Below are 26,364 nucleotides of genomic sequence, written 5' to 3' on the forward strand. Positions count from 1 at the left end.
AAACTTAAACTACAGACAAATTAATAAAACACCTCTATATTAAGTTTATTTTAAAAAGTAAAGGAGAATTACTTATGAATTTTTTTTTATTATATAAACACAATAAAAAGGGAAGTTGTGTGTAATAAATTGTAGTGAATTAAAGATATACACGCTATAACTTGCGTCAGTTAAAAATAAAATTGGAAATTTATTCATTTTGTTTACCAAATAAAGTTACGAAAATACTGTAAATTACACAATTGAAAATGAACGCGTTATAAAGATCTCAAATTATAATTATTTATTTCCCTACTAGGAAAGTAATGCCTCTACTTAAATTCATGCGTCATGTGACACCATCGCTACTTTTAGATTGATAAACAAAAATGGCGTCAAGAAAACGAGGTAGGCTGTTTGGTATACAAATAACTTTTGACATTGATGGCACACATCTAATGCTTAAAGATACTTATCTTTTAAACAACCAGTATTAACCATCTACTCTGTTAAGACAGATATTAACCTTTTATCCATATCGTAATCAAAATGCAACGTACCTCGTCGTCTATGATTTCCCGCGGACATGCGTGTCTATATACTGTTTACGCACTTCCTTCATCAATATTCATGAAAAGGCTGAATTCTTAATTGCAGATCTTGCTTAATTGTTATGTAATTACAACAACTTATTTAGTAAAACTTTGCAGAAAGTAATTATTTTTTATTACACATCATGTTTCTCAAATCATTTAATCATTATGTTTCACATAAAAAATCGCGTTTTTATAGCGTGTATATCTTAAAAATAATAATTATTATTGAACATTTGTTTTATAGTGTGTTGTTGTAACAAATTCTTCAAGTCTTTGCTTCCAGGCAATGAAAATTGTGCAACATCAAAATTAAAGTTTTTGAATGATTTTTTTTCCACTTTGTAATTAAACAAATGTGGTATTTCAAGTATTGATAACTTCCAGATTTGTAATAATCAACAATGAATCACAAATAAAGTAGACATCGTAAAATTAAAGTGAAAGAGCTTGTTTTAGTACAAATATTTTGTCATACATACATTTTTAAATTCCATTACATCCTAGCTACATTTCAATAGGTACAAAATCATTACTGGTAAGAGTAATTATTAGGGGATTTAATGATTTACAAACATTTTTTTTTAATTTCTTTATTTTGTCCATGGTTTCCAAATTACAATTTCACCAAGTAAAGAAAACAAAATCAACATAATCATATACAAGATAGTACATGTTTAATCATATACCTAGTAATGCTAGAATTTTAAAATTTTTACCATAATTTCAAAAACAAACTCAAGATTGTCATGGACAATATTGCAAAATAAAGTGCTAATGAAACATTTTGCTGATAAAATTAAGACAAATATGCAATCTACTCTCCAGTGATGAACTCTAAATTTCAATATTTATTTTTAAAGTTGATACTAGCATAATTTTTTTATAATATTGATGGACACCTAATGTTCACAATGCTCACCTCAGTCAAATTGCTTTCTCTGAGTCTCTCAGCCCCCTGTCTCTCACATCAAGTAAATATTAAAAAAAAAACCTCTTTGTGGCCCTAAACCAGGTTTTGAGTGTTACATTATATATGTATTGACATCTGCATTTACTAAACATAAATTTGTCAGATTATTATTCCCTTTTCAATGTAGTTCCCTTGTTATGCCCCAACCATGGAAACCCCCCCCCCCAAAAAAAATCAAACAATTGAACATACATTGTTCAATACACATGAGGATACACTCTATAAAACTAAATGCATATAAATGAGGACATCTTTCCAATGCTGATCTGGTAATTTTTTTTTACTTAATTCTTACAAATAAAATCTCAATATATTGGTCAAGAGAAATTTGAGAGAAAAAAAACATTTTTGACTGTTCTGAAATACACCTATGACCTATTATGATTAAAAAAACATTCAGCAAATTGACAGATGCTCATCTGAAAAAAATAGTGTGTTACTCACAGAAAGCTGTGATTTTAGACATTGGTTTTACATACATGTATTTTTAAAGTCTGAAGTCTTTTTTTGTAATGACAGTGAGATAAGAACTACATGATAAATTTTAAAATAATCAGTCCTTGAAAACTTATGTATTAAAAGATTCACAAGATTAATCCCTATACACACGTACATTGCACACACTTAAAGATATTGTATCATATGATGTGGAAATTTTAATTTGAATACACAGTCCTTGTAGCAGACAGATAATGAAATGAATTCTTTCTGATTTAGAAATCTATTACAGAGTAATATATTTCAAAGTAAAACACTGAATGGAGTTCTCTTATTTTACATTATATGATTGATATTCTGTTACCAACATTATCTCAAAATCCTATATGTAAAACATCACAGGAAACAACGCAGTACAACAAACAAAATTGATGTTCCAAAGATGGCACTATTGGGCTCTGATTTACAATGTATCATCACTGGCAAGAGTCTGGGTTTACCATGGATTTCTTTTTAGTTTAGAATTTCAATGCAATTTTCACATGATATTCCTCCAAGACCTACAATAATAAAATGCAGTTTTAGAAGATCATTCAGAACATTCAACAATTAGAAAAAAAATTATTATAACAGTAACAAATTACAAAACAATACTTATAAATCTTTTTTCTCTGTTGCCAAGGATGGCAAACCTTACCCTCTCTGCAAACATTGCCCTCTCTTCCAAAGTTCAAAGAAAGAAATTAAGATATTTTTATCAAACTTCATGTGCTGATACATATTGTGGAGAGCTTTCAACTTCATGAACATTTTTTGATCTTGACCTCACTTTCTGAGTTTAGCTCAGTTTCAAAGAAATTATTCTATATATTTTTATGTAAGCTTCTGCACTGATACATTATTTGGTGAGAATTTATCAAATTTGTCCAATTTTTTTTAACCTTGACCTTCCCAATAACCTTTGACTTTAACATTTATTATGTATAAAACCAAATTTTAAAGAAATTATTCAAGATATTTTCATCAAACTTCATACACTGATACAAATTTTCATGTTGCATTACTAATGAACCCTGGGTGGAACATTCATGTCTTATGGACATATCTCTTTTTATTTTTAACATATTTCTGGTTGCATGGTCTAATTTGCTTATCCATTACTAAGAAACCTGAACTAATATCAGGCACATAACAAAACTCTTCACTGGCCTACTTGACTTACTTAAATAAATTATCAAGAATATAAATGATACAAATCAAAGCAAGTTTAGTATTGCAAATGCAATATGCCAATTAATTTTTGTTATGTATACATATCAAATTGTGAACAAGAACAGCTTAATATTAAATTATGAGAGGGGACCTGCTTTAGAATCTCGATATGCATTAACCAAAGATGCCTTGAGCTGATCATTAATGTCATCAAAGCATTTAAATGACATGCAATGCACATCATTATCTAAACAAGCTCCTGGATATCCAAATGACTTACTTCTCTCTTGCTTTTCTTTTGTAATAATGGGGAGACTCGTGTTCATATTTGCAGTCCATTTGCACCTATAACTTATATCCACACCATTATGAATCTTGAGTTTTTTTATTCTTGGCATCGACTCCCCCTGTTAACAAAATTTTACAAGTACCTGTATTAATAAATTCATTGACAAATGGTGTTAAGAACGAAAAATTTTAGTGTTTATAAGCAAGAAACTTGAAATTAAAAAAGAGGAACTGCACATAGATACAAATCCATGGGCTATTAACAAACTTACTTGATTCCTTTGTGCAAAACTAAGGGCTGTATTAAATTGCATCTCAGAACATCTATGGGAAACTAGTTAAGGATATGACACCTACAATATGAAAAATATTTAATTCATAATAATTTAATCAACAATAAATACACAACACTTGAAGCTTTCCATTAATTCCTGTTGCTTTTATTGAAGAAGAAAATGGTAGCAAACATTTTCCTATTGCCTTTTCTCCATGTCCTCTGAAAGTGCTATTTAAATATATAAAAACTGCAATTTTTGGGACGGTTTGCCCCATGTAATTGGATTTGGAGTTAGAAACCTTGAGATTATGTAAAATTTTATTATACTATAGGGTAAGTTTTTATTACAGAAATAAGTGCATGTGTCTAGATATATATATATGATACAGTGTCAAAACTGATGCAAAACAAATTTTGGAAACAATTTTACACAGTCACATGAATAGTTTATTTTTCTGACTAATGACTATTCAACATGTCCAATAACTTAATTATTTTAATAAAAATTAGACTTCAAAACATTGCAGTTAAAGACCTGGACACACTTTTCCATGATGTGTTTTTAGGTCCAAAACAATGTTCCATACAATGTGTGGCCCTAATACTCGACAGTACAGCAAACAATTTCCTATTATTATGAGGCTCCTGAAGGAAATTTTATAACTAACTACTTTTTCTTTCTATCTGCTGAACAATATTGACACGTGTACTTACTTTCCGAATGTAATAATTACAATGTGTTATTGAATATATCACAACTTGCTTAACCTTCTTAAATTAAAAAAAATTCACCCTCCTTGCAGAGCCCCATTTAAAAATAGTCTCTATGTACTAACACAACTTAACGGAGAGGCAATTCGGAACGTGAGGTCAAGAGTTTTAACGGATATCTGATAACTGATCAGAAATCACATAGATATATCATGGCATTTTTAGAAACTCTGCAAGTCTGCAGAAAATTATTACACGTTCATTGCAAGGATTCAAACAAAGAGTCACGTTTTTACACACCCGAAATGTGTCTTACCTTCTATCAGCTGTTTTCACCGGAAACAATGGACATTCATTCTTCTATCGCCATAGAAAAGAGATCCGCCGCAAACACATATGTTTAGAACTGTTTAATCTTTTCCCATTAGTTTGAAAGGAGTCAACAAACTATTAAGACTTGTTCTAAGCAAAATTCAATTGTAATAAATGCCTCTATCCACAAAAGAAATATGCATATGCCAACCACGTGCTCCGTGGAATGATATGACTGAGGAAACTCGAGTGATAAACAGGACATTTTTTCCCAGTTTGCGAGAGATGGGTTAAAATCGCGTTTTGTCATTAATCAGACGATGCGATGCAACAAATGAAAGATGTAAGTTGTATAAACTAAGGACCATTACTTAAATATGTCTTGTGTTGATGTTGTTACGGTCTCATTTATTCTAAAAACAATGTTATTTGAACTCTGTGTGACAGAGGAATGGCGGACATAATAAACGCATGGCCTCAGGGAGACCACCATATGAAAAATCAAATTTTCAAAAATTATGGACAACGACAAGAAAAAAAGCAAAACAAATGGTTGTAGCCATATTATTAATAAACCGAACTGACATTATTTTCATTGCATTATTCATCTCCTAAATGCTGTGGCTGCGCAGTTCTAACATGATTAATTTTCACCAAATGCAAACAATAGAAAAATAATTATTTAATAATTTTGGTCTCTAATAGTAGGTAATAAGTGCATTAGCACTTTGAGTAACTTTGAGCTGGTTTGGTAATGTATTAAACGTATTCTCGGTATTTCTTATTTTAGACCAGAATACATCCAAGATGGCTTGTACATCCCCCTTAACTTTACAATAATTCGATCTTACCACATGTAAACAAACAACAACGCTGCTAGGCCTATGCATCAGTTTTTACCTCCCCTCGCTTCCCATCACTTCCGTTACAAAGGTTGTATTATTGAGCGGCAAATTTGAACTAATAAAAAGCAACGAAATTTTACACCCTTAGTTATTTAATGATTTTAAAATTAAATTATAAGGAATGACTCTAATTCTTGGCCAAATTATTCGAGTATAACCTGGTTTGGGTCAGTTTACGCTGTTTATAATCCGCTTCGCGGATTATAAAAGTTAAACTGACCCAAACCAGGTTATACTCGAATAATTTGGCCAAGAATTAGAGTCATTCCTTAAATAAAATGAGCTATACTTACGTTAAACGCATAAATCCAAAACCACACATCCAGTTCCTGTCTAAATCTTACATGAACTGGTGCAGATCTCGTACAGTCTCGAGGCTGGTCTCGTTAGAGGTCAAATCGCACCCTCGGATGTTATGTGACACTTAACAACGATAAAGAATATCATCCGAACACATTGGTAGGGGTGAGAAGGGTGATTGTGATGGTAATTACTTTTATTAGAATTTACAACTGATGAAAAAAAGTTACTATTATGTTGTGTTTATGGATCAAATAATGATAACCCAGCTTTCTACACAAATCTACAAGAATATATTGAAGATTTTCAATCCGAGAATATTATAATATGTGGTGATTTTAATCTAGTACTGAAACCTGAATAAGACTGTTTTAACTATAAAAATGTGAATAACCCAAATGCAAGACAAAAGATTATTGAACTTATTGAAGATAATAATTATGTAGATGTATATAGAGAGCTTCATCCGGATACCTTAAGATATACTTGGAGAAAGAAATCTCCATTGAAACAGAGTAGATTAGATTTCTTTCTTATATCAGAAAAATTATTATCTAGTGTCAGGTCAAGCTCCATAGAACTTAGTTACAGGTCTGATCATTCAATGATTAGTCTGAATTTAATATTTAATGACTTTAAGAAAGGTAAAGGGTTATGGAAGTTCAATAACTCCCTTCTATATGACGAAGAGTTTCTAAATATAATAAAAATAGTTATAGAAAACGTTAAAAACAATATGCAGTACCAGTTTACAATTTTGAAAACTTTAATTCAATTTATGAAAAAGAAATTACTTTTACAATAAATGATCAATTATTTTTGGAAACTCTTCTTATGGAAATTAGAGGCAAATGTATTTCGTACTCATCCGGCCTTTAAAAAAAATCTAGAATAAAAAAGAAGAGAATCTTATAGAAGAAATTCAAAATCTTGAGAAGTGTGAACCAACTGCAATAGATATAGATGTACTTGAAGATAAAAAGAAATAATTAGAAAATATAAGAAAACATAAAATGGCTGGTGTTTATATACGATCTAGAGCAAGATGGGTGGAGGAAGATGAAAAACCAACACAATATATTTGTAGCTTAGAATCCAGAAATTTCCTCAATAAAATAATCCCAACAGTAGAATTGGATAACGGTGACATTATTTATAATCACTTTGATATTTTGAAGGAAACAAAACATTTTTATGAAAAGTTATATCGGAACATTGATGACTCTATACAAAATGTCAACTTGGAGGAGGAAATTAAATATCCAGATATTGTTAAACTCTCAGAGGAAGAATCGAAATCTTTAGAGGGTCATATCACATTAGAGGAAGCAGGGGAAACATTGTATAAAATGAAGTCTAATAAATCACCAGGCTCAGATGGTTTTACATCAGAATTTTTAAAAATGTTTTGGAAACTTCTTGGTCCTTTTGTAATTAGGTCAATTAATTATGGTTATTCAGTTAACAATCTTAGTATAAAACAACGACATGGTATCTTTTTCTTTTTTTTTTAATTTATTTATTTATTTATCAATTGCAAACAAACAATAACATACATAACATATAAACAGTATATAATATGACAATTTTGATTAAAGATTACAGTTAAAGAGAGAAATACATGTATTTTAATGATTTAAACAGAGAAAATAACAATTAATAACTTCTACAAACTTTTTTAAACACTTTTTGAATTTGTACATTATCATAAGACAATTCTGAAATATATTGATATGTATTTAATGCAGATTTAACAAAATTATTCAAAGAATCTCTGGTACAATGTGAATTCGTAAGTCTACACTTCATCTTGTATTTGAAAATTTTCAGTGCAGTGAAAGAAAGTAATATATTCATGCCCATAACAAAATCTGAGTTTTCATAAAAGCCTATTACAACATGTTTCCAATTAACATTAAACCCGACAATTAAACTTAACTTAATCCATATATAACTCGAGTCGTTACAGTTATATAAAAGATGCATAATATTTTCTATTTCTCCACAATTAGCACAAAAGTTTTGTACATTAGGATTCCATTTGCTCACACTCAAATTATTGTTTAATAAATTATGCAATAACTTAAAGTTGAATTCTGCTATGTGTTTATCAGACATTCTTGAAATTTTCATACAGTAGATAGAAGCCCATAAATATTCGGGAATATTAAACAATGAATATGTTATAGAAAACAGCTGATTTTACATTACTTATAAGAACATATCTATTTCCTTTTAAGAGTATATACATGTTATTTCTTATATTGATATATGGCGCCTTTTCACATATATATATCTTTGAAAATTTGTTAAATATTATCAAAGATAAAAACTCGTCAGTGGATAAATTTGTTAAATCAAATTGATTCTTTGTAGAATTTAGGGAGATATTTTATTTCTTTATAGTCTTTATAAAATAAATGATTTAAAAAAGATGCAAGACTAGATTTTGTATTTAGTAATCTTGAAATCCAAGATGCTTTGGATGCCTGAAATTTAGATTCAACATCAATAATGTCAATTCCGCCTTCTTTTTCCTTTCCTATAAGTGTATTTCTTTTTATACGGTTTTTACTATTCCAAACAAAGTTAAAAATTAATCTACTTATTTGTTTAATAATTTTTTCAGGTGGATTAGGCATGGTATCATTACATGTATACCAAAGGGAGACAAACCAAAACAGTTTCTCAAAAACTGGAGACCAATTTCTTTACTGAATACAGTATATAAAATCGCATCTGGCATAATCGTTAATAGGATTAAAAAATATTTAGACAAAATAATTCATTCTGATCAAACAGGTTTTATAAAAGGTAGAAATATATCAGAAAACATTCGAACCATTTATGATATTATGCAATATACAGAAGAGGAAAATATTCCAGGGCTACTTCTTTTAATTGACTTTGAGAAAGCTTTTGGTTCAATATCCGGGTCATTCATTCAAAAGTCACTCCAATTTTTTAAATTTGGTAATTCTATTCAGAAGTGGGTTAAACTATTTTACACAAATATTACATCAGCAGTCAAGGTTGACACATTTCTGAAACCTTCTTACACCGTGGGTGTCGCCAGGGTGATCCACTATCCCCTTATTTATTTTTGATATGTGCTGAGATATTAGCAATTTTGATAAGAAATAATAAAAATATAAAAGGAATTGAGGTTCTAGAAAAAGAATATAAGATAACTATGTTAGCAGATGATACGTCCCTTATATTGGATGGCAGTGAACAGTCTCTACAAGTAAGTTTAAAAACTTTGAAGTACTTTGCAAAAATATCAGGGCTTCACATCAATTACAGTAAAACTCAAGTTATATGGATAGGAAGTAAGAAACATAGTAACCATATTTTGAATGTAGGGGAAGATTTAGAATGGGAAAAAAGCACTTTTAGATTACTTGGTATTGATTTTAATGTTGATTTACAGAAAATTTTTGATTTAAATTTGAAAATTTGAAGTTTGAAAACATTAAAAAAAACAATGAAAAATTGGAATCGCAGAAATCTTACCCCACTAGGTCGTCTAACAGTGTTAAAAACCCTTCTTCTACCACAGTTAAACCAAATTTTTGCTTCATTTCCAAATCCTTCCAAAGCTCATTTAAAAAAATTGGAAAATACTTTTTCTTTTGTAACAGGAAAAAGTAATTACAGAGTTAAAAAAAAAATAATATACATAAAAAATTACAAAGATGATGGCATAAAAATGGTTAGCATTAAGGAATTTATTATGTCTTCAAAACGTATGCGGATGAAGAAAATTGTTTTGCAAAAGAGCAATATATATTCACTTTTAAATTTAGAGATTAAAAATAGTTTTATGTGGTACAGAATATGTAAAAGGAAAACTAAAATCTGTTAATAATTTGTTTTGGAAAGATGTGTTGGAATCATGGGCATATTTTTCAGGAAAAAAAAACTCACATTCAACATTTAATGCAGCTATGGAACCACTTTTTTACAACACTAATTTCTTAATTGATAAAAAACCTATTTTCTATAGAAAATGGTATGAAAATAATATTTTTTTGTGTTAATGATTTATTGAATAAAGACGGTTCCTTTATGAACTTGATTGCCTTTAATAAAACATACGGTATGAAAGTTCGCTTTCTTGAATATAATGGGATCTTGGCAGTTATCAGAGAATGGATAAAAAAAGCCCTTATTAAAATTTAGCTACCCACATATATCCCAACAGCTGTTTTCTTTATTAAATGCAAAAAAATCAAGAAAATTATATGAAATTTTAAAAGGTAATCAAGAAGAACCTTTAGGGAAAATTAGTTGGAACTGTATCTTTGATCTGAGTGATGCTGAATGGAAAATATTTTTCTCTCCCTTTTAAGCTCACTCAAAATACAAAACTTCGATGGTTTCAGTTTCGAATAAATCATAAAAAATCCTATGTACAAATTCTTTTCTACATAAAATTAAAAAAAAATGATATTAATATCTGTACTTTCTGTACCAATGAAATTGAAACTATTGAACATATTTTTTGGGGATGTAAAGTAGTGCAGGGCTTATTAGAAGCCTTTTCTACTCTTTGTTTTAGTAGACTTCATAGATATATTACATATTCAAAGAAAGACTTTATATTGGGATCACATTTGAAATCAGAAAAAGTGAAAACTCTTATTGCTCTACAAATAAAGTATTTTATCTATAGTATGAAATGTGTCAATAACACTCTTTCTTTGAATGGGTTGATGTCCTCCATTAAAGTACAATATGACACTAATAAAGTAATAGCAAAGAAAAATAATGAACAAGAAAAATTTGATGAGGCCTGGGAGTCATGGAAGAATTTATTTAATTGAATCAGTTTCTCTCTCTCTCTCTCTCTCTCTCTCTCTCATGTTTTTGTCAAACAATAAAAATACAATAAATCATAAAAAAGAACCGTTAAGCCGTACACATGAGTGACCGTTGAGTAGGATAGCTGTCGAATGTTCACGGTAATCACTGATCACTACTCACAAGGTACTCACAGGTTAAAGAACCAAACATTCAATTAAATAAATCCATCAAATTCACGAACATCAAAGAAAAAATATATGTACAAAAGCGTAGGAAAAGTGTAGGAGTAAAAATTCACCACAAAACTGTCTAAACTTTAAAAAAAAAAAAGCCAAAATACACGGAGCGTCGACAAAACACTTCCTCTCGGCTCAGTGTCACGCGGCAGATCTCCCCTGTTGGCATGATTGTAATAAGCATTGAGCCCTCTACTTAAATTATGAAATTTATGGCCCCAGGGTCAGGGGTTCTGGTGCTAGGGTGGGGCTCTGTTGACTATATAGTGAAAATGCATTATTCCTGAAAAAAATCTTCTCCTCTGCTCCTTGGTATTCAGGAAACAAACTAAATGCATAGTTATGATGAGCTAGGATGTCTCTTTCAAAATTGTGAATTTCATGGCCCCTGGGCCAGGGGCTCTGTAGTTAGGTTGGGACTCTGTTGATTATATAGTTAAAATGCATTAATTCTTTGAAAATCTTCTTCTCTGCTCCTGGGTATTAAACAAACTGAGTACATAGTTATGATAAGCAAGGATGACTCTTCCAAAATTATGAATTTCATGGCCTCTGGGTCAGGGGTTCTGGTGTTAGGGCGGGGCTCTATTGATTATATAGTGAAAATGCATTAATACTCTGAAAATTTTCTCTGCTCATGGGTATTAAACAAACTAACTGAGTTCATAGTTATGATGAGCAAGGATGCCTCTTCCAAAATTATGAATTTCATGACCCCTGGGTCAGGGGTTCTTGTATTAGGGTGGGGCTCTATTGATTATATAGTGAAAATGCATTAAAACTTTGAAAATCTTCTTCTCTGCCCCTGGAGATTATTTTAACAAACTAATTGCATGATTATGATAGGCAAGGATGCCTCTTCCAAAATTGTGAAATATATTGTCCCAGGGTCAGGGGTTCTGGTGGAAGGGGGGAGGGGTTCTCTATTGCTTAGATAGTGAAAAAGCATAATATCTTCGAAAATGTTCTTTTCTGCTTCAGGTTATAAAGCAAAGAAACTAAGTGTATAGCTATGATGAGCAAAAGTGCTTCATTCAGAATTTTGAGTTTCATTGCCCCTGTGTCAGATGTTCTGGTGTAAGGGTGGGGCTCTATTGATAATATAATGAAAATACATTAATTCTATTAATTAATCCTGTCTGCTCCTTAGTGTTGAGCAGATAAACAAATTGCATAGTTATGATGAATAAGGGTGCTTCTAATTAATTTTAAAACTTGTGGTCCCATCCCAGGGTCAGGGGTTCTGGCATTATCGTGGGAGGGGGGCTATTGATAATATAGTGGAAATGTGTTAATTCTTTGAAGTGCATAGTTATGATGCTGAGGGTTACTCTTCCAAATTTGTAAATTTCTTGACCCTTGGTCATGGGTTCTGGTAGGGCTGTGTTGAATCGTCTTGGAAAAAATACCCCAACCCAGGTCGATTTAGAAAAATGAGCCCCAAATCGAAGAAATTGTATCCGTTTTCTGTTGATTAAACGCGTGTTGACGACTACAAACGCATCAACATTTAGGAAAATCATCACTGTAGGGGACAGAATCATGACAACGAAATAAATTAATGCTTTAGAGTCCACAAATAGGCGCTGAAGTGGATGGGGGTATTTTTTCCAAGACGAGAGCTTTCGACCCTTGTAGAGTTTATGTATATAGGTGTGGTACGTCTTTTTAAAACGTGCTTTTTCTTGACTGAAAGTGTCAGAATCCCTATTTTAAGAACTTTTAAAGAAGATTCAACATTTTGAAATTTTATTTTACATTTAACAATCCGGAAGACAAGCCCCTATGGTTTGAGGTAGAAAAAGTTATCGTGAAAAAAAGTAGAATTTCACAGTTTTTATACCCAAACTGTTGCCAAGAAGGTGAAACTTTTGACTAGATTTATGTTCGTAGAACTAATTCGAGTAACAATTACTAACCCAAGACTCCAGAATGAAACATACACACAAAAAGATTAAGGTACTTCTAAACATATAACTATAGAGAGAGTAATTGCATTTAATTCCAGGATAGATTTGTACGATAAATAAATCTTGTACTACAAATAGCCCTGGATTTTTCTCGTTAGAAAGGAAAGCGTTTTTGCGACGTTGATTGTAAACAACACACTTTTTGAGTTAGAGGACATAACAGTGTGCATGTTATATACATACTGGGAGCAGAGCAAACACGATCCTCTTAAAAACACCAGAGGTTGGACCAGGTGCCATGGAGGAATTAGAATCCCCTGTCGACCGGTCACACCCGCCGTGTCCTCCTTGTTACGTTCTTAGACAATTTAGTGCTTAATGCTTCAATGGAACTTTACGTCATTTGAAAAAAAGGACACTTTAAACATTGTGTTGCCTCCCCTCCCTCTTCGTACGTAAGTACATCCATACTTTCTTTGGAGGGGATTAGCTCTTGGGGAAATCGCACTGTGTAAGTATTGTACACAGTACCACCCCCCCCCCCCCCGGAAAATTGAATCTGATGTGGGATTTCTATGGGGATTTCCTACTCTAGCGTCGTTTTTCCATGGGGGAAATTCTCCTCTATAGCTTATTTTCTGGGAGAGGAAATCCTACTCTTTAGCCAGTTTACGGGGGGTTATGAGGGGAAAGCCTACTCTACAAGATCAGTATATTTTTTGGAAAAAAAAAAACAAACAAACGCACTTCATATGAACTTTATTTTCAAGTACAATTACGTCTAAATATTGTTCTTGAATGACTTGCAAAATTCAATAAGGGCAATTTTATTTCAGAAATTAGCATGTAATAGCGAGTTTGTTAATATTATTCCATTTCACATACACTGTGTATTTGAACTTTATTTAAAAATTATGGATTCAAGGATTTAAAAACTGCTTTTTATTTAAAATATCCTAATGCTTATGATGTCTAATGGTATCATAATCAGGTAATTGATAAAGAAATTATAAATTCATGTCTTCAAAACGTGCATACCATATAAACAACGAAACTAATAAAAACAAATGCGTTTGTAAAACGGTAGATCTAAAATAATGTGTCAAACTTCGAGAACAAAGGGTCAGATATGTTGGTACCTTAAGAAAAGTCTTGTCACAGGGAATCCACGTATGAAATATGAAATTCCTGACACCAACTATTCAAAAGTTATGTGCAAGGTTAAAAATTTTTGTGGACAAAAGTCATACAGTAAATCTTTGAAAAAATATGCAATACATATGAAAAATTATACAATGCAAATGGATAAATGAAGAAATCAAATAAAAACTAGATGCTGTCATGAGACAGTAATACCCACACTAAGGTGCTTGCCTCTAAAGGCACAGTCCTTCATATTGGGCTTACTAAGGAAAAAGTCATAATAATTCTATAATTTACACAGTACATGTATTCGTCAATTCGAGCATAAAATGCTCAGATGACCATGTGACCTTTGAGCCTCTTATAGGTATTTCCTTTATTTAATTCATTACCAGTCTGAAATAACATAATTTAATTAATGATGTAAATTAGGTTTTGAAAAAAGGAGAATATAAATTTTTGGCCCATAATTGGAACTTTTTAAATTTATTTTCACAGCAACAAATAATATAATTTTAGTATAAAGCTTTTTAGATGAATTTATCAAAATGTGCAAACTTTTTTTAGCATTTGATTAGGCAAAAACATCCTTGAAAAGCCATACCCAATCAATTTTTTCACCCACCCCCTTAACACACACACACACATACACACACACAAATTGCCTGTTTTTGGAAATAGGCCTAGATGGCAAAGTTATGTTAAAACATCGTTTATTATGATAATTTAAAATTTGTTCTTGTACTTTACATGTATGTGAACATCTTTTTGAAATTTTTTTCATCACATTGGGCTTGCGTCACCCTACTAGTACTAGTTTTACCATTATCATTTTTCAATTGCACATGGTGCAGTGTGGTGTACACGTGATTACAAGCATATCAGTAGAAATTTAATTCATTTTGTGTTTTAAATGGATTATATTTCATGAAGTTGACAAGACCTATGACAGTCGGTAAGTACAACTTTAAGTATAGATTGGGGTAAAATAACCGAAATGCAAATGGTTTGGTTAAAGTTTAAAATGGATCAAAGATCATCGGATGCAACAATGGACGAATTTCACATTCTGAAGATTATCTCCCGTTGTCGACATTACATTCAGTTACAGGCACAGATCCTGGAATTTTTTCCGGGAAAAAAACCAAACAAACAAAATAAAAACAATGATGGTGGGGTCCATGTTTTTAAAGGGGGCGTCCAAAGTCATTTTTATTTGCTTCTGTAAATCAGTATATAGTCCTATTTAAATAACTGCAAATTCCAGGGGGGGGGGGGGTCCAATCTCCCTAGCCGCTCCCTGTCCCTGAAATGACAAATGATCATGTTACTCCAAAATAGTAGAAAACTTTTCCATTTGACTATACATAATTTTGTGTCTTGTGTTATTATGCTATGTCCATCTAATGGTTTGAGGTTATGAACCCCTGGAGGTCATCCCGACTCTCTTAATGAACTGGAAATGTTTACAATATGCCTACATCAAATTAAATAAAAGTGCATCAGTGATAAGATTGCTTGACATTTCATTCATGAATTTGGGTCAACCCATGTACCCTCCGAGAATTAGGAATGAAAATCATTCAAAGAGATGGACCATTAAACTATTTGTATATATTCACATTTTTTTTATGTCAAAACAAAGTATTAGTTACATGAACAAACAGGGGTCTGGGAATGGTAAGGCGCGAGGGGAAGGAGTTATCTTTTTACGTCTTTATTGTTGAAAACTCCTAAAATGAAAGTTAACCTCAAATCCGACTTGTACGTCTTCATTATTTTTAAGTGGTGACAGGTGTCTCCATATGAGTGAAAAATTCCCGAGAGGGACATTTAACAACAAACATTAATGACTTAAAAACACAATATACATGTACATGTTTATTAGCCAACGGATATACTTCTGGTCATATCTCTAGTTCTCCCGTGAATCAGAAATGAATGATATAAATATTTTAAGAATGATTAAGAGTTGAAAAGGTTGTGCAATTTATTAAGCTCTGTGCTTGAATTAGCTATACCAGTTTAGCTTATTTTGCTACTCAAAGCACCTTGATTAACTATTTTTAATCATACTGTTTTCTGAAATGTGCAGTTTTTTTAACATGGATACAAGTCATACATTTTCAGCTTCTGAAAACAATGCATAAAAACTGCTTTTCAAATACTGTAACTCTTTCCAAGTACTTGTAATCATAAGTTTTTAGCTCACTTGAGTTTTTCTGGTTTTCTGATCACATTTTGTCTGTCATCCATCTGTCCGTCTGTAAACTTTTCACATTTTTGTCTTCTTCACTAGAACCACTGGACCAATTTCAACCAACCTTGCCACAAAGCATCTTCGGGTGAAGGGGATTCAAGTTTGTTCAAATGAAGGGTTACACCCTCTTTCAAAGGGGGATAATCAAGAATTAGTGAAAATTTGGTGGTATCATTTAAAAACGTCTTATCAAGAACCACTGACTGGGTCCAAAAAGTTGAAACTTTCTTGACATAGACTTAGTGTAGATTCAAATTTGTTCAAGTTATGACCCATTGGGTTAGGGTGGAGCCACATATTGGGATCCAAAGATTTACATAGAATAATGCAGGGAATTTTTTCAATTTTTTTTTAATATTCTTCTCAAGAACAGCAAGGGCATTATTGTCATCCGTTTTCGCGAAAGGGACCTAGGGGACATTAAATCTCATTTGTCTGTTAGTCTGTCCGTTTGTCAGTATGTCCGTCTGTCACAATAAATTTAACCTTGGTCATAAGTTTTGAATAATAAGAGATAGGGCTTTCATATTTCACATGTACATTACCTACAAGAACTTTCTAAACATACTATGATTTTTGAACCCATGACCCTGAAGTCTGACATACTTTTCAAAAAATTTAACACTATTTTAAATTGATCATTTTGAAAGAGAAAAGATAGGGCATTCATATTATACATGTATATTACCTGTGGCAAGACCTTTCTAAATATATCATGACTTTTGACTCTGTGACATTGACCTTGAAATTTAACCTACTTTTCAGAAATGTTATATTTCCTTATAACTTTTGATTGAGAAGAGATAAGACTTTCATATTTGACATGTACATTACCTGTAACAATGTGTTTCCGAGCATGCTATGATTTTGTACCCCTTGACCTTGATGTTTTACCTAATTTTCAAAAATTTTAACTTTGGTGATTACTTTTGAATGACATATGATAGGGCGTGCATATTTGAAACAACATGTCATAAATTATGGCATCCCATCCACTAAGACACGGAAAGCAGGGGACCACAACTATTTGAATTTGCTTGTTAGTCATTTTGATATGAAAACATCCTCATATAGTGTAGATTCAAGTTTTTTTATGCCCTGCCATGAATATGGCCGAGGCATATAGTGGTTGTCATGTCCGACTTCAACCAAACTTCATATGCTTATACATACTGATGTAAGCTTTGAACTGCATCAACCTTTTTGACCTTGACCTTTCCTTTGACCTTGACCTCACTTTTCTTAAATTAGTGTCTAGATCAGTTTTCAATAAACAATTTAAGATATATTTATCAAACTTCGTATGCTGATACATACTGCTAAGAGCTATCAATTCCATCAACTTTTTTGACCTTGACTTTTCCTTTGACCTTGACCACACTTTTTTTTAATTAGTGTTTATCTACGTTTTATAAAAACCATTTATGATATTTTGATCAAACTTCATATGCTAATAGTAAATACATACTGATGTAAGCTTTTCAACTGCATCAACATTTTGACCTCAACTTTTCCTTTGACCTTGACCTCTCTTTTCTTAAATGAGTTTTAAGCTCAGTTTTGAATAAGACATTCAAGATATTTTTATTAAACCTAATATGCTGATATGTATTAGTGAGAGCTATTCAACTGCATCAAAAATTTTCACCTTGCACTTTCCTGTGAGCTTGACCTCCCTTCTCCTTAATTTGTATTTTGCTTAGTTTTAAAGAAACAATCTAAGATATTTTTATGTAAGCATGCACTTATTCACAATTTGATGAGATTTATCATCTATATCCAACTTTTTTAGATTTTAGTTTCAATTTTAAAAAAACTGTTCAAGATATTCTCATCAAACTTCATACAATTTTTCATGTTGCATTAGTAATATACGTTCGGCGGGGCATTTAGATCCTATGGACATATTTCTATTTTTCAAATCATGACCTCTGAGAATAGGGTCAGGCCACAATAAGGGATCAAGTTTTATATAGGAATAAAAGGGAAAGAAATCCTCAAAATTCTTCTTTTCAAGAACAACAAAAGCATGATTAATATGGAAACATTCTCAAGAAGTGTAGATTCAAGTTTGTAAAAATCATGACCTCATGGGTTAGGGAGGGGCCATTTTTTTCCTGCCCTTATTTGCCATCCACATGGAATGCAAATTTTAAAACCATTTAATCATCTTCCAAATGATCATGATTTAAGGGTAATGCATGAAATATAAGGGAAGTTGTTTAAACAAGTTAAAATTTTTTTTTTAAATTTGACCCCAATTTGACCCCCAGGGTTAAAATAAAATTTCCCAAACCTTACTGCACATCTCATGACACCACCAACCATCTCCCAAAAGATGATTAGGCTACTGTGTAAAATGTAAGAGGAGTTCAGGGAACCATGGTCTTTTTGCATAAAAAAAAAAAACAAAACGTCATTTTACGCCCCCATTTGACCCCAAGGGTGAAAATGAAAATTCCGAAACATTACTGCACATCTACATTACACCACCACCCATTTCCCAAAAGATGATTAGGCTACTGTGTAAAATGAAGAGGAGTCCCGGGAACCAGGGGCTTTTTGCATAAAAACACCTCATTTTTCGACCCCCTGTGGATCCCCAGGTCTAAAATGAAAATTCCGAAACCTTATTGCACATTTACATGACACCACCAACCATCTCCCAAAAGATGATTAGGCTACTTTGTAAAATGTAAGAGGAGTTCAAGAGGAACAAGGGGCTTTTTGCATAAAAAATGTTATTTTTCGACCCCCATTTGAGCCCCCAATGTTATAGTGAAAATTCCAAAACCTTACTACACATCTACATGACACCACCAACCATCTCCCAAAAGATGATTAGGCTACTGTGTAAAATGTAAGAGAAGTTTAGTGAATTACGGGCTTTCTGTATAAAAAGGTCATTTTTCAACCCACATTTGACCCCAAGGGTGAAAATCAAAATTCCAAAACCTTACCGCACATCTATATGACACAACCAACCATTTCTCAAAAGATGATTAGGCTACTATGTAAAATGTAAATGGAGTTCAGGGAACCAGGGGCTTTTTGCATAAAAAACGTCATTTTTCGACTCCCATCTGACCCCGTGGGAGAAAATGAAAATTCAAAACCTAACTGCACATCTACATGACTTCACCAAACATCTCCCAAAAGATGATCAGGCTACTGTGTAAAATGTAAGAGGAGTTCGGGGAACAAGGGGCTTTTTGCATAAAAAAAGTCATTTCCCGACCCCCCATTTGACCCCTGGGGGCAATAATGAAATACCGAAACATTACTGCACATCTACATGACACCACCAACCATTTCCCAAAGGATGATTAATCTACTGTGTAAAATGTAAGAGGAGTTCATGGAACCAGGGGCTTTTTGCATAAAAAAACCCCCTCATTTATCGACCCCCATTTGACCCCTAGGGTGAAAATGAAAATTCCGAAAACTACCGCAAATCCACATGACACAACCAACCATCTCCTAAAAGACGATTAGGCTATTGTGTAAAATGTAAGAGAAGTTCATGGAACCAGGGGCTTTTTGCATAAAAAAAACCTCATTTATCGACCCCCATTTGACCCCTAGGGTGAAAATGAAAATTCCGAAAACTTACCGCAAATCCACATGACACAACCAACCATCTCCTAAAAGACGATTAGGCTACTGTGTAAAATGTAAAAGGAGTTCGGGGAACCAGGGGCTTTTTGCATATAAAACGTCATTTTTCGACCCATTTAACCCCCAGGGTTATAATGAAAATTCCGAAACCTTACTACACATCTACATGACAGCACCAACCATCTCCCAAAAGATGATTAGGCTACTGTGTAAAATGTAAGAGGAGTTCAGGAATCCAGGGGCTTTTTGCATAAAGATCGTCATTTTTCAACCACAATTTGACCCCCACGGTTATAATGAAAATTCTGAAACCTTACTACACATCTACATGACAGCACCAACCATCTCCCAAAAGATGATTAGGCCACTATGGAAAATGTAAGAAAAATTCAGGGAACCAGCTGCTTTTTGCATAAAAACGTCATTTTTCGGCCCCCATTTGACCCCAAGGCTGAAAATGAAAATTCCGAAACCTTACTGCACATCTACATGACACCACCAACCATTTCCCAAAAGATGATTAGGCTACTGTGTAAAATCCCAAAAGATGATAAGGCTACTGTGTACAATGTAAGAGGAGTTCAGGGAACCAGGGGCTTTTTGCATTAAAAAACATCATTTTTCGACCCCCGTTTGACGCCCAGGGTGAAAATAAAAATTCTGAAACCTTACTGCAAATATACATGTCACCACCAACCATATCCCAAAAGATGATGAAGGTTTCAGATTTTTTTAATTTTCACACTGGGGGTCAAGTGGGGGTCGAAAAATGACGTTTTTTATGCAAAAAGCCCCTGGTTCTCAGAACTCCTCTTACATTTTACACAGTAACCTAATCATCTTTTGGGAGATGATTGGTGGTGTCATATAGATGTTCAGTAAGGTTTCCGAATTTTCATTTTCACCCTAGGGGTCAAACAGGGTCAAAAAATGACACTTTTTATGCAAAAAGCCCCTGGTTCCCTGAACTCCTCTTACGTTTTACACAGTAGCCTAATCATCTTTTGGGAGATGGTTGATAGTGTCATGAAGATGTGGAGTAAGGTTTCGGAATTTTTTTTTTTAACCCTGGGTCAAATGGGGGTCAATTTAAAAAAAAAAATAATATGTTTAAACACCCTGGTCCCCAGAACTTCCTTACATTTTATGCATTAGCCTAAAATCATGATCATTTGAAAGATGATTGGTATTGTCCTGTGGATGTGTAAAAAAGTTTTAAAATTTGCATTTCCATGTGGATGGCAAATAGAGGCAGGAAAAAATTGCCCCTCCCTAACCCATGGGGTCATGATTTGTACAAACTTGAATCTACACTTCTTAGGAATGTTTCCATATTAATCATGCTTTTGTTGTTCTTGAAAAGAAGCATTTTGAAGATTTTTTTCCCCTTTTATTCCTATATAAAACTTTGATCCCTTATTGTGGCCTGACCCTATCCTTGGAGGTCATGATTTGAAAACTAGAAATATGTCCATAGGACATAAATGCCCCGCCGAACGTATATTACTAATGAAACATGAAAATTTATATTAGTGTATTAAGTTTGATGAGAATATCTTGAAAAGTTTTTTTTTTTTAAATTGAAACTAAAATCTAAAAAAGTTGGATATAGATTATAAATTTTCACCAAATTTTGTATAATTGCATGCTTACATAAAAATATCTTAGATTGTTTCTTTAAAACTAAGCAAAATACAAATTAAAGAGAAAGGAGGTCAAGGTCACAGGAAAGTGCAAGGTGAAAAATTTTTGATGCAGTTGAATAGCTCTCACTAATACATATCAGCATATTAGGTTTGATAAAAATAACTTGAATGATTTTACTTAAAACTTAGCTAAACACTTACTTAAGAAAAAAGAGGTCAAGGTCAAAGGAAAGGTTGAGGTCAAAATGTTGATGCAGTTGAAAAGCTTACATCAGTATGTATTTACTATTAGCGTATTTATGAATAGCATTACACACAAACTTGCCATTTGTTGTATTTATAATTAATTTATTAGCAGGATTCATGAATTAGCGCATTGTTGTCCGCGCCAAAGCCGTTAAAATATGAAGCCCGCTATTTTAAGAACACATACAGTATTGTTACAGGTAATGTACATGTCAAATATGAAAGTCCTATATCTTCTCAATCAAAAGTTATAAGGAAATATAACATTTTTGAAAAGTAGGTTAAACTTCAAGGTCAATGTCACAGAGTCAAAAGTCATGATATATTTAGAAAGGTCTTGTCACATGTAATATACATGTATAATATGAATGCCCTATCTTTTCTCTTTCAAAATGATCAATTTAAAATAGTGTTAATTTTTTTGAAAAGTAGGTCAAACTTCAAGGTGAAGGTCATGGGTTCAAAAATCATAGTATGATTAGGAAGTTTTTGTAGGTAATGTACATGTGAAATATGAAAGTCCCATCTCTTATTATTCAAAACTTATGACCAAGGTTAAATTTATTGTGACAGACTGACAAACGGACAGACTGACAGACTAATGAGATTCAACTTTTTGAGCCCAGTCAGTGGTTCTTGATAAGACTTTTTTAAATGATACCACCAAATTTTCACTAATTCTTTATTATCCCCCTTGAAAGAGAGTGTGACCCTTCATTTGAACAAACTTGAATCCCCTTTACCCGAAGATGCTTTGTGGCAAGGTTGGTTGAAATTGGTCCAGTGGTTCAGTGGACAGATGGATTACAGACAAAATGTGATCAGAATACCAGAAAAACTCAAGTGAGCTAAAAACTTATGATCACAAGTACTTGGAAAGAGTTACAGTATTTGAAAAGCAGTTTTTTTTTCATGCATTGCTTTCAGAAGCTGAAAATGTATGACTTGTATCCATGTTGAAAAAACTGCACATTTCAGAAACCAGTATGATTAAAAATAGTAAATCAAAGTGCTTTGAGTAGCAAAATAAGCTAAACTGGTATAGCTAATTCAAGCGCAGAGCTAATAGTCAGTTTTAAGATGCACAACCTTTTCAACTCTTAATCATTCTTAAAATATTTATGTCATTCATTTCTGATTCAAGGGAGAACTAGAGGTATGACCAGAAATATATCCGTTGGCTAATAAACATGTACATGTATATTGTGTTTTTTAAGTCATTAATGTTTGTTTGTTGTTAAATGTCCCTCTCGGGAATTTTTCACTCATTTGGAATCACCTGTCACCACTTAAAAATAATGAAGACCTACAAGTCGGATTTGAGGTTAACATTCTCTTTAGGAGTTTTCAACAATAAAGACCTAAAGAGATAACTCCTTCCCCTCGCCCCTTCCCCTTCCCAGACTCCTATTTGTTCATGTAACTAATACTTTGTTTTGACATAAAAAAAAAAATGTGAATATAAACAGATAGTTTTTAAAATAGTCCATCTCTTTGAATGATTTTCATTCCTAATTCTGGGAGGGTACATGGGTTGACCCAAATTCATGAATGAAATGTCAAGCAATCTTATCAATGATGCACTTTTATTAGGTCACCTGAGTCACTCAGGTGACTTATTGCTATCCGTTTTTGTCCGTCGTCGTGCGTCGTGCTATGTGCCTTAACATTTGAACATTTTTAGCTTCTTCTCTGAAACCGCTCAACTAATTTCAACCAAATTTGGCATATAGCATTTATGGGTAAAGGGAAACAAAAATTGTGAATTTCATGGTCCCTGCCCCCCTGGGGCTTAAGGGGTGGGGCTAAAACCACCAAAATTAATGCAATCTTTAAAAATCTTCTCCTTTACTCCTGGACTTCAAGACGTCAAATTGATCGCATGATTGTAATAAGCATTGAGCCCTCTACCTAAATTTTGAAATTCATGGCCCCAGGGCCAGGGGTACTGGTGCTAGGGTGGGGCTATATAGATCATATAGTGAAAGTGCATTATATCTTTGAAAATCTTCTTCTCTGCTCCTGGGCATTAAATAAAGTAACTAAGTACATAGTTATGATGATCAAGAGTGTCTCTTCCAAAATTGTGAATTTCGTGACCCAAGGGTCAGGACTTCCGGTGTTAGGGCGGGGCTCTATTGATTATATAGTGAAAATGCATTAATTCTTTGAGAATCTTCTTCTCTGCTCCTGGGTATTAATTAAACTAAGTAAGTACACAGTTATGATGAGCAAGAGTGCCTCTTCCAAAATTGTGAAATTTATGGCCCCAGGGTAAAGGGGTTCTGGTGAAGGAGGGGTGGGGGGGTTTTGATTATATAGTGAAAATGCATTAATTCTTTGAAAATCTTCTTCTCTGCTTCTGGGTACTAAATAAACTGAGTAAGTACATAGTTATGATGAGCAAGAGTGTCTCTTCCAAAACTGTGAATTTCATGGCCCCAGGGTCGGGGGTTCCGGTGTAAGGGCGGGGCTCTATTGATTATATAGTGAAAATGCATTAATTTTTTGAAATTTTTCTTCTCTGCTCCTTGGTATTAAATAAACTAACCAAGTTATGATGAGCAAGAGCGTCTCTTTCAAAATTGTGAATTTCATGGCCCCAGGGTCAGGGGTTCCGGTGTAAGGGCGGGGCTTTATTGATCATATAGTGAAAATGCATTAATTCTTTGAAAATCTTCTTCTCTGCTCCTGAGTATTAAATAAACTATTTAAGAACGTAGTTATGATGAACATGGCTGCCTTTTCAGAAATTATGAATTTCATGGCCCCTGGGTCAGGGATTCAGGTGTTAGGGCGGGGCTCTATTTATTATATAGTGAAAATGCATTAATTCTTTGAAAATCTTCTTCTCTGCTCCTGGGTTTTAAATAAACTAAGCATATAGTTATGATGAGCAAGAGCGTCTCTTCCAAAATTGTGAATTTCATGGCCCCAGGGTCAGGGGTTCCGGTGTTAGGGCGGGGCTCTATTGATTATATAGTGAAAAGCATTAATTCTTTGAAATCTTTTTCTCTGCTCCTGGTATTAAATAAACTATGTAAGTACATAGTTATGATGAGCAAGAATGCCTCTTCCAAAATTGTGAATTTCATGGCCCCAGGGTCAGGGGTTCTGGTGAAGGGGGGGGGGGCTCTATTGATTATATAGTGAAAATGCATAATTTCTTTCAAAATATTTTTTTCTACTACTGGTTATTAAGCCAAAAAACAAGTGTATAGTTATGATGAGCAAGGGTGCTTATTCCAGAATTGTAAGCTTATTTCCAATGGGTCAGATGTTCTGGTAAAAGGATGGGGCTTTATTCATTTAATAATATAGTGATAATGCATTTCTTTGAAAATTTTCTATGCTTCTTGGCATATTCGAGGCTAACAGAGAAAAGTTTTAATATGCTGGTCCTGGCTAGTGTTCTATTAACTTGTATTCTGCTGAGCAGAGTTATTCCCCATTGCCATTCACCTTTGATAATAAATCACTGTAAATAATGTATTTGAATGCTTAATAGAATAAGAGAATTATGCAAGAATATTTATTGTATAATACCAAAAGTATTTTCATAGTTTTAAAGGTGCTTGGACACAGATTTGAAGTTAATATTTTCTCAAATTTTCTGTATAATTTCATGACTTATATGTTGCTATAGCATTTCATACTAAAATATAATAAAAATCTTATTTCATCTCGAAGTTATTGAAACTTCAAATTTCTGGACGCGTTTGATTGACACATCCTCGCATTTTCACAACTTTTAATTTTATTCTTAATACTTAAGAAAAGTGGCAATTTTGTTGTGTATTAATGAAAAATATTAAAACTATAATCCAGAAAATTCAGAGTCGAAATGTTCGAAAGCAAAACCCACTCACGGTATTGTCAGTCCGTGCTCAGTGGTGTGTGCAGACTTTAACAATTGAAAACACCCGGTGAATCGTAAACATTAACAATAACAGAGCTCGTGCCCTGTTTACAAAAATAGTTTACGTTTCATGGGTGTATTCAATTTGTTAAACTCTGTACACAACACTGAGCATGAGCTGACGATATTAGTGAGGGGGTTTGCTTTCGAACATTCTACTCTGAATTTTCAGGATTATAGATGTAATGTTTTTCATTAATACACAACAAAATAGCTTCTCTTCTTGAATATTAAGGATAAAGATAAAATTTGTGAAAGTGCAAGGATGTGTTAATCAAACGCGTCCAGGAATTCATGGTTCCAATAATTTCCAGATAAAATAAGTTTTTAATTATATTTTCGTGTGAAATGCTATTGCAATATATAAGTCGTGATATTATACAGAAAAATTGAGAAAATATTGACTTCAAATCTGTGTCTAAGCACCTTTAATGATGAGGTAGACTTGGAAATAATAGACAAAAAAAATTGAGACAAAAATTACTCATCTTTTTTAATTGCTCCCCAAAGGCCAAGAGGGCTAATGTGAGAAAAAATAATAAGGGGTTAAAAAATAGACAGTTTGTTAATAGCCTATATGGTAATAGTG

At 32.8% G+C, this 26,364-nt stretch overlaps 1 protein-coding gene and 1 long non-coding RNA gene across 2 annotated transcripts in view; one reads left to right on the forward strand and one right to left on the reverse strand.

The window, feature by feature from the left end:
* The window catches only part of LOC133206149 (serine/threonine-protein kinase MARK2-like), a 271,416-nt gene that overhangs the window by 203,497 nt on the left and 41,555 nt on the right, over positions 1-26,364 (forward strand). The window lies entirely within an intron of this gene.
* Positions 1,758-3,843, reverse strand: LOC133171722 (uncharacterized). Its single transcript, XR_009718856.1, has 3 exons — positions 3,756-3,843; positions 3,476-3,602; positions 1,758-2,543 (listed from the first exon to the last, which is right to left on the reverse strand). It is a non-coding gene; the product is annotated as an uncharacterized LOC133171722 (long non-coding RNA).

The sequence above is a fragment of the Saccostrea echinata genome, unplaced genomic scaffold, assembly GCF_033153115.1.
Source record: "Saccostrea echinata isolate AGI-Se365-2 ecotype Australia unplaced genomic scaffold, CSIRO_AGI_Sech_v1 ptg000054l, whole genome shotgun sequence".
NCBI classification, from domain to species: Eukaryota; Metazoa; Mollusca; class Bivalvia; order Ostreida; family Ostreidae; genus Saccostrea; species Saccostrea echinata.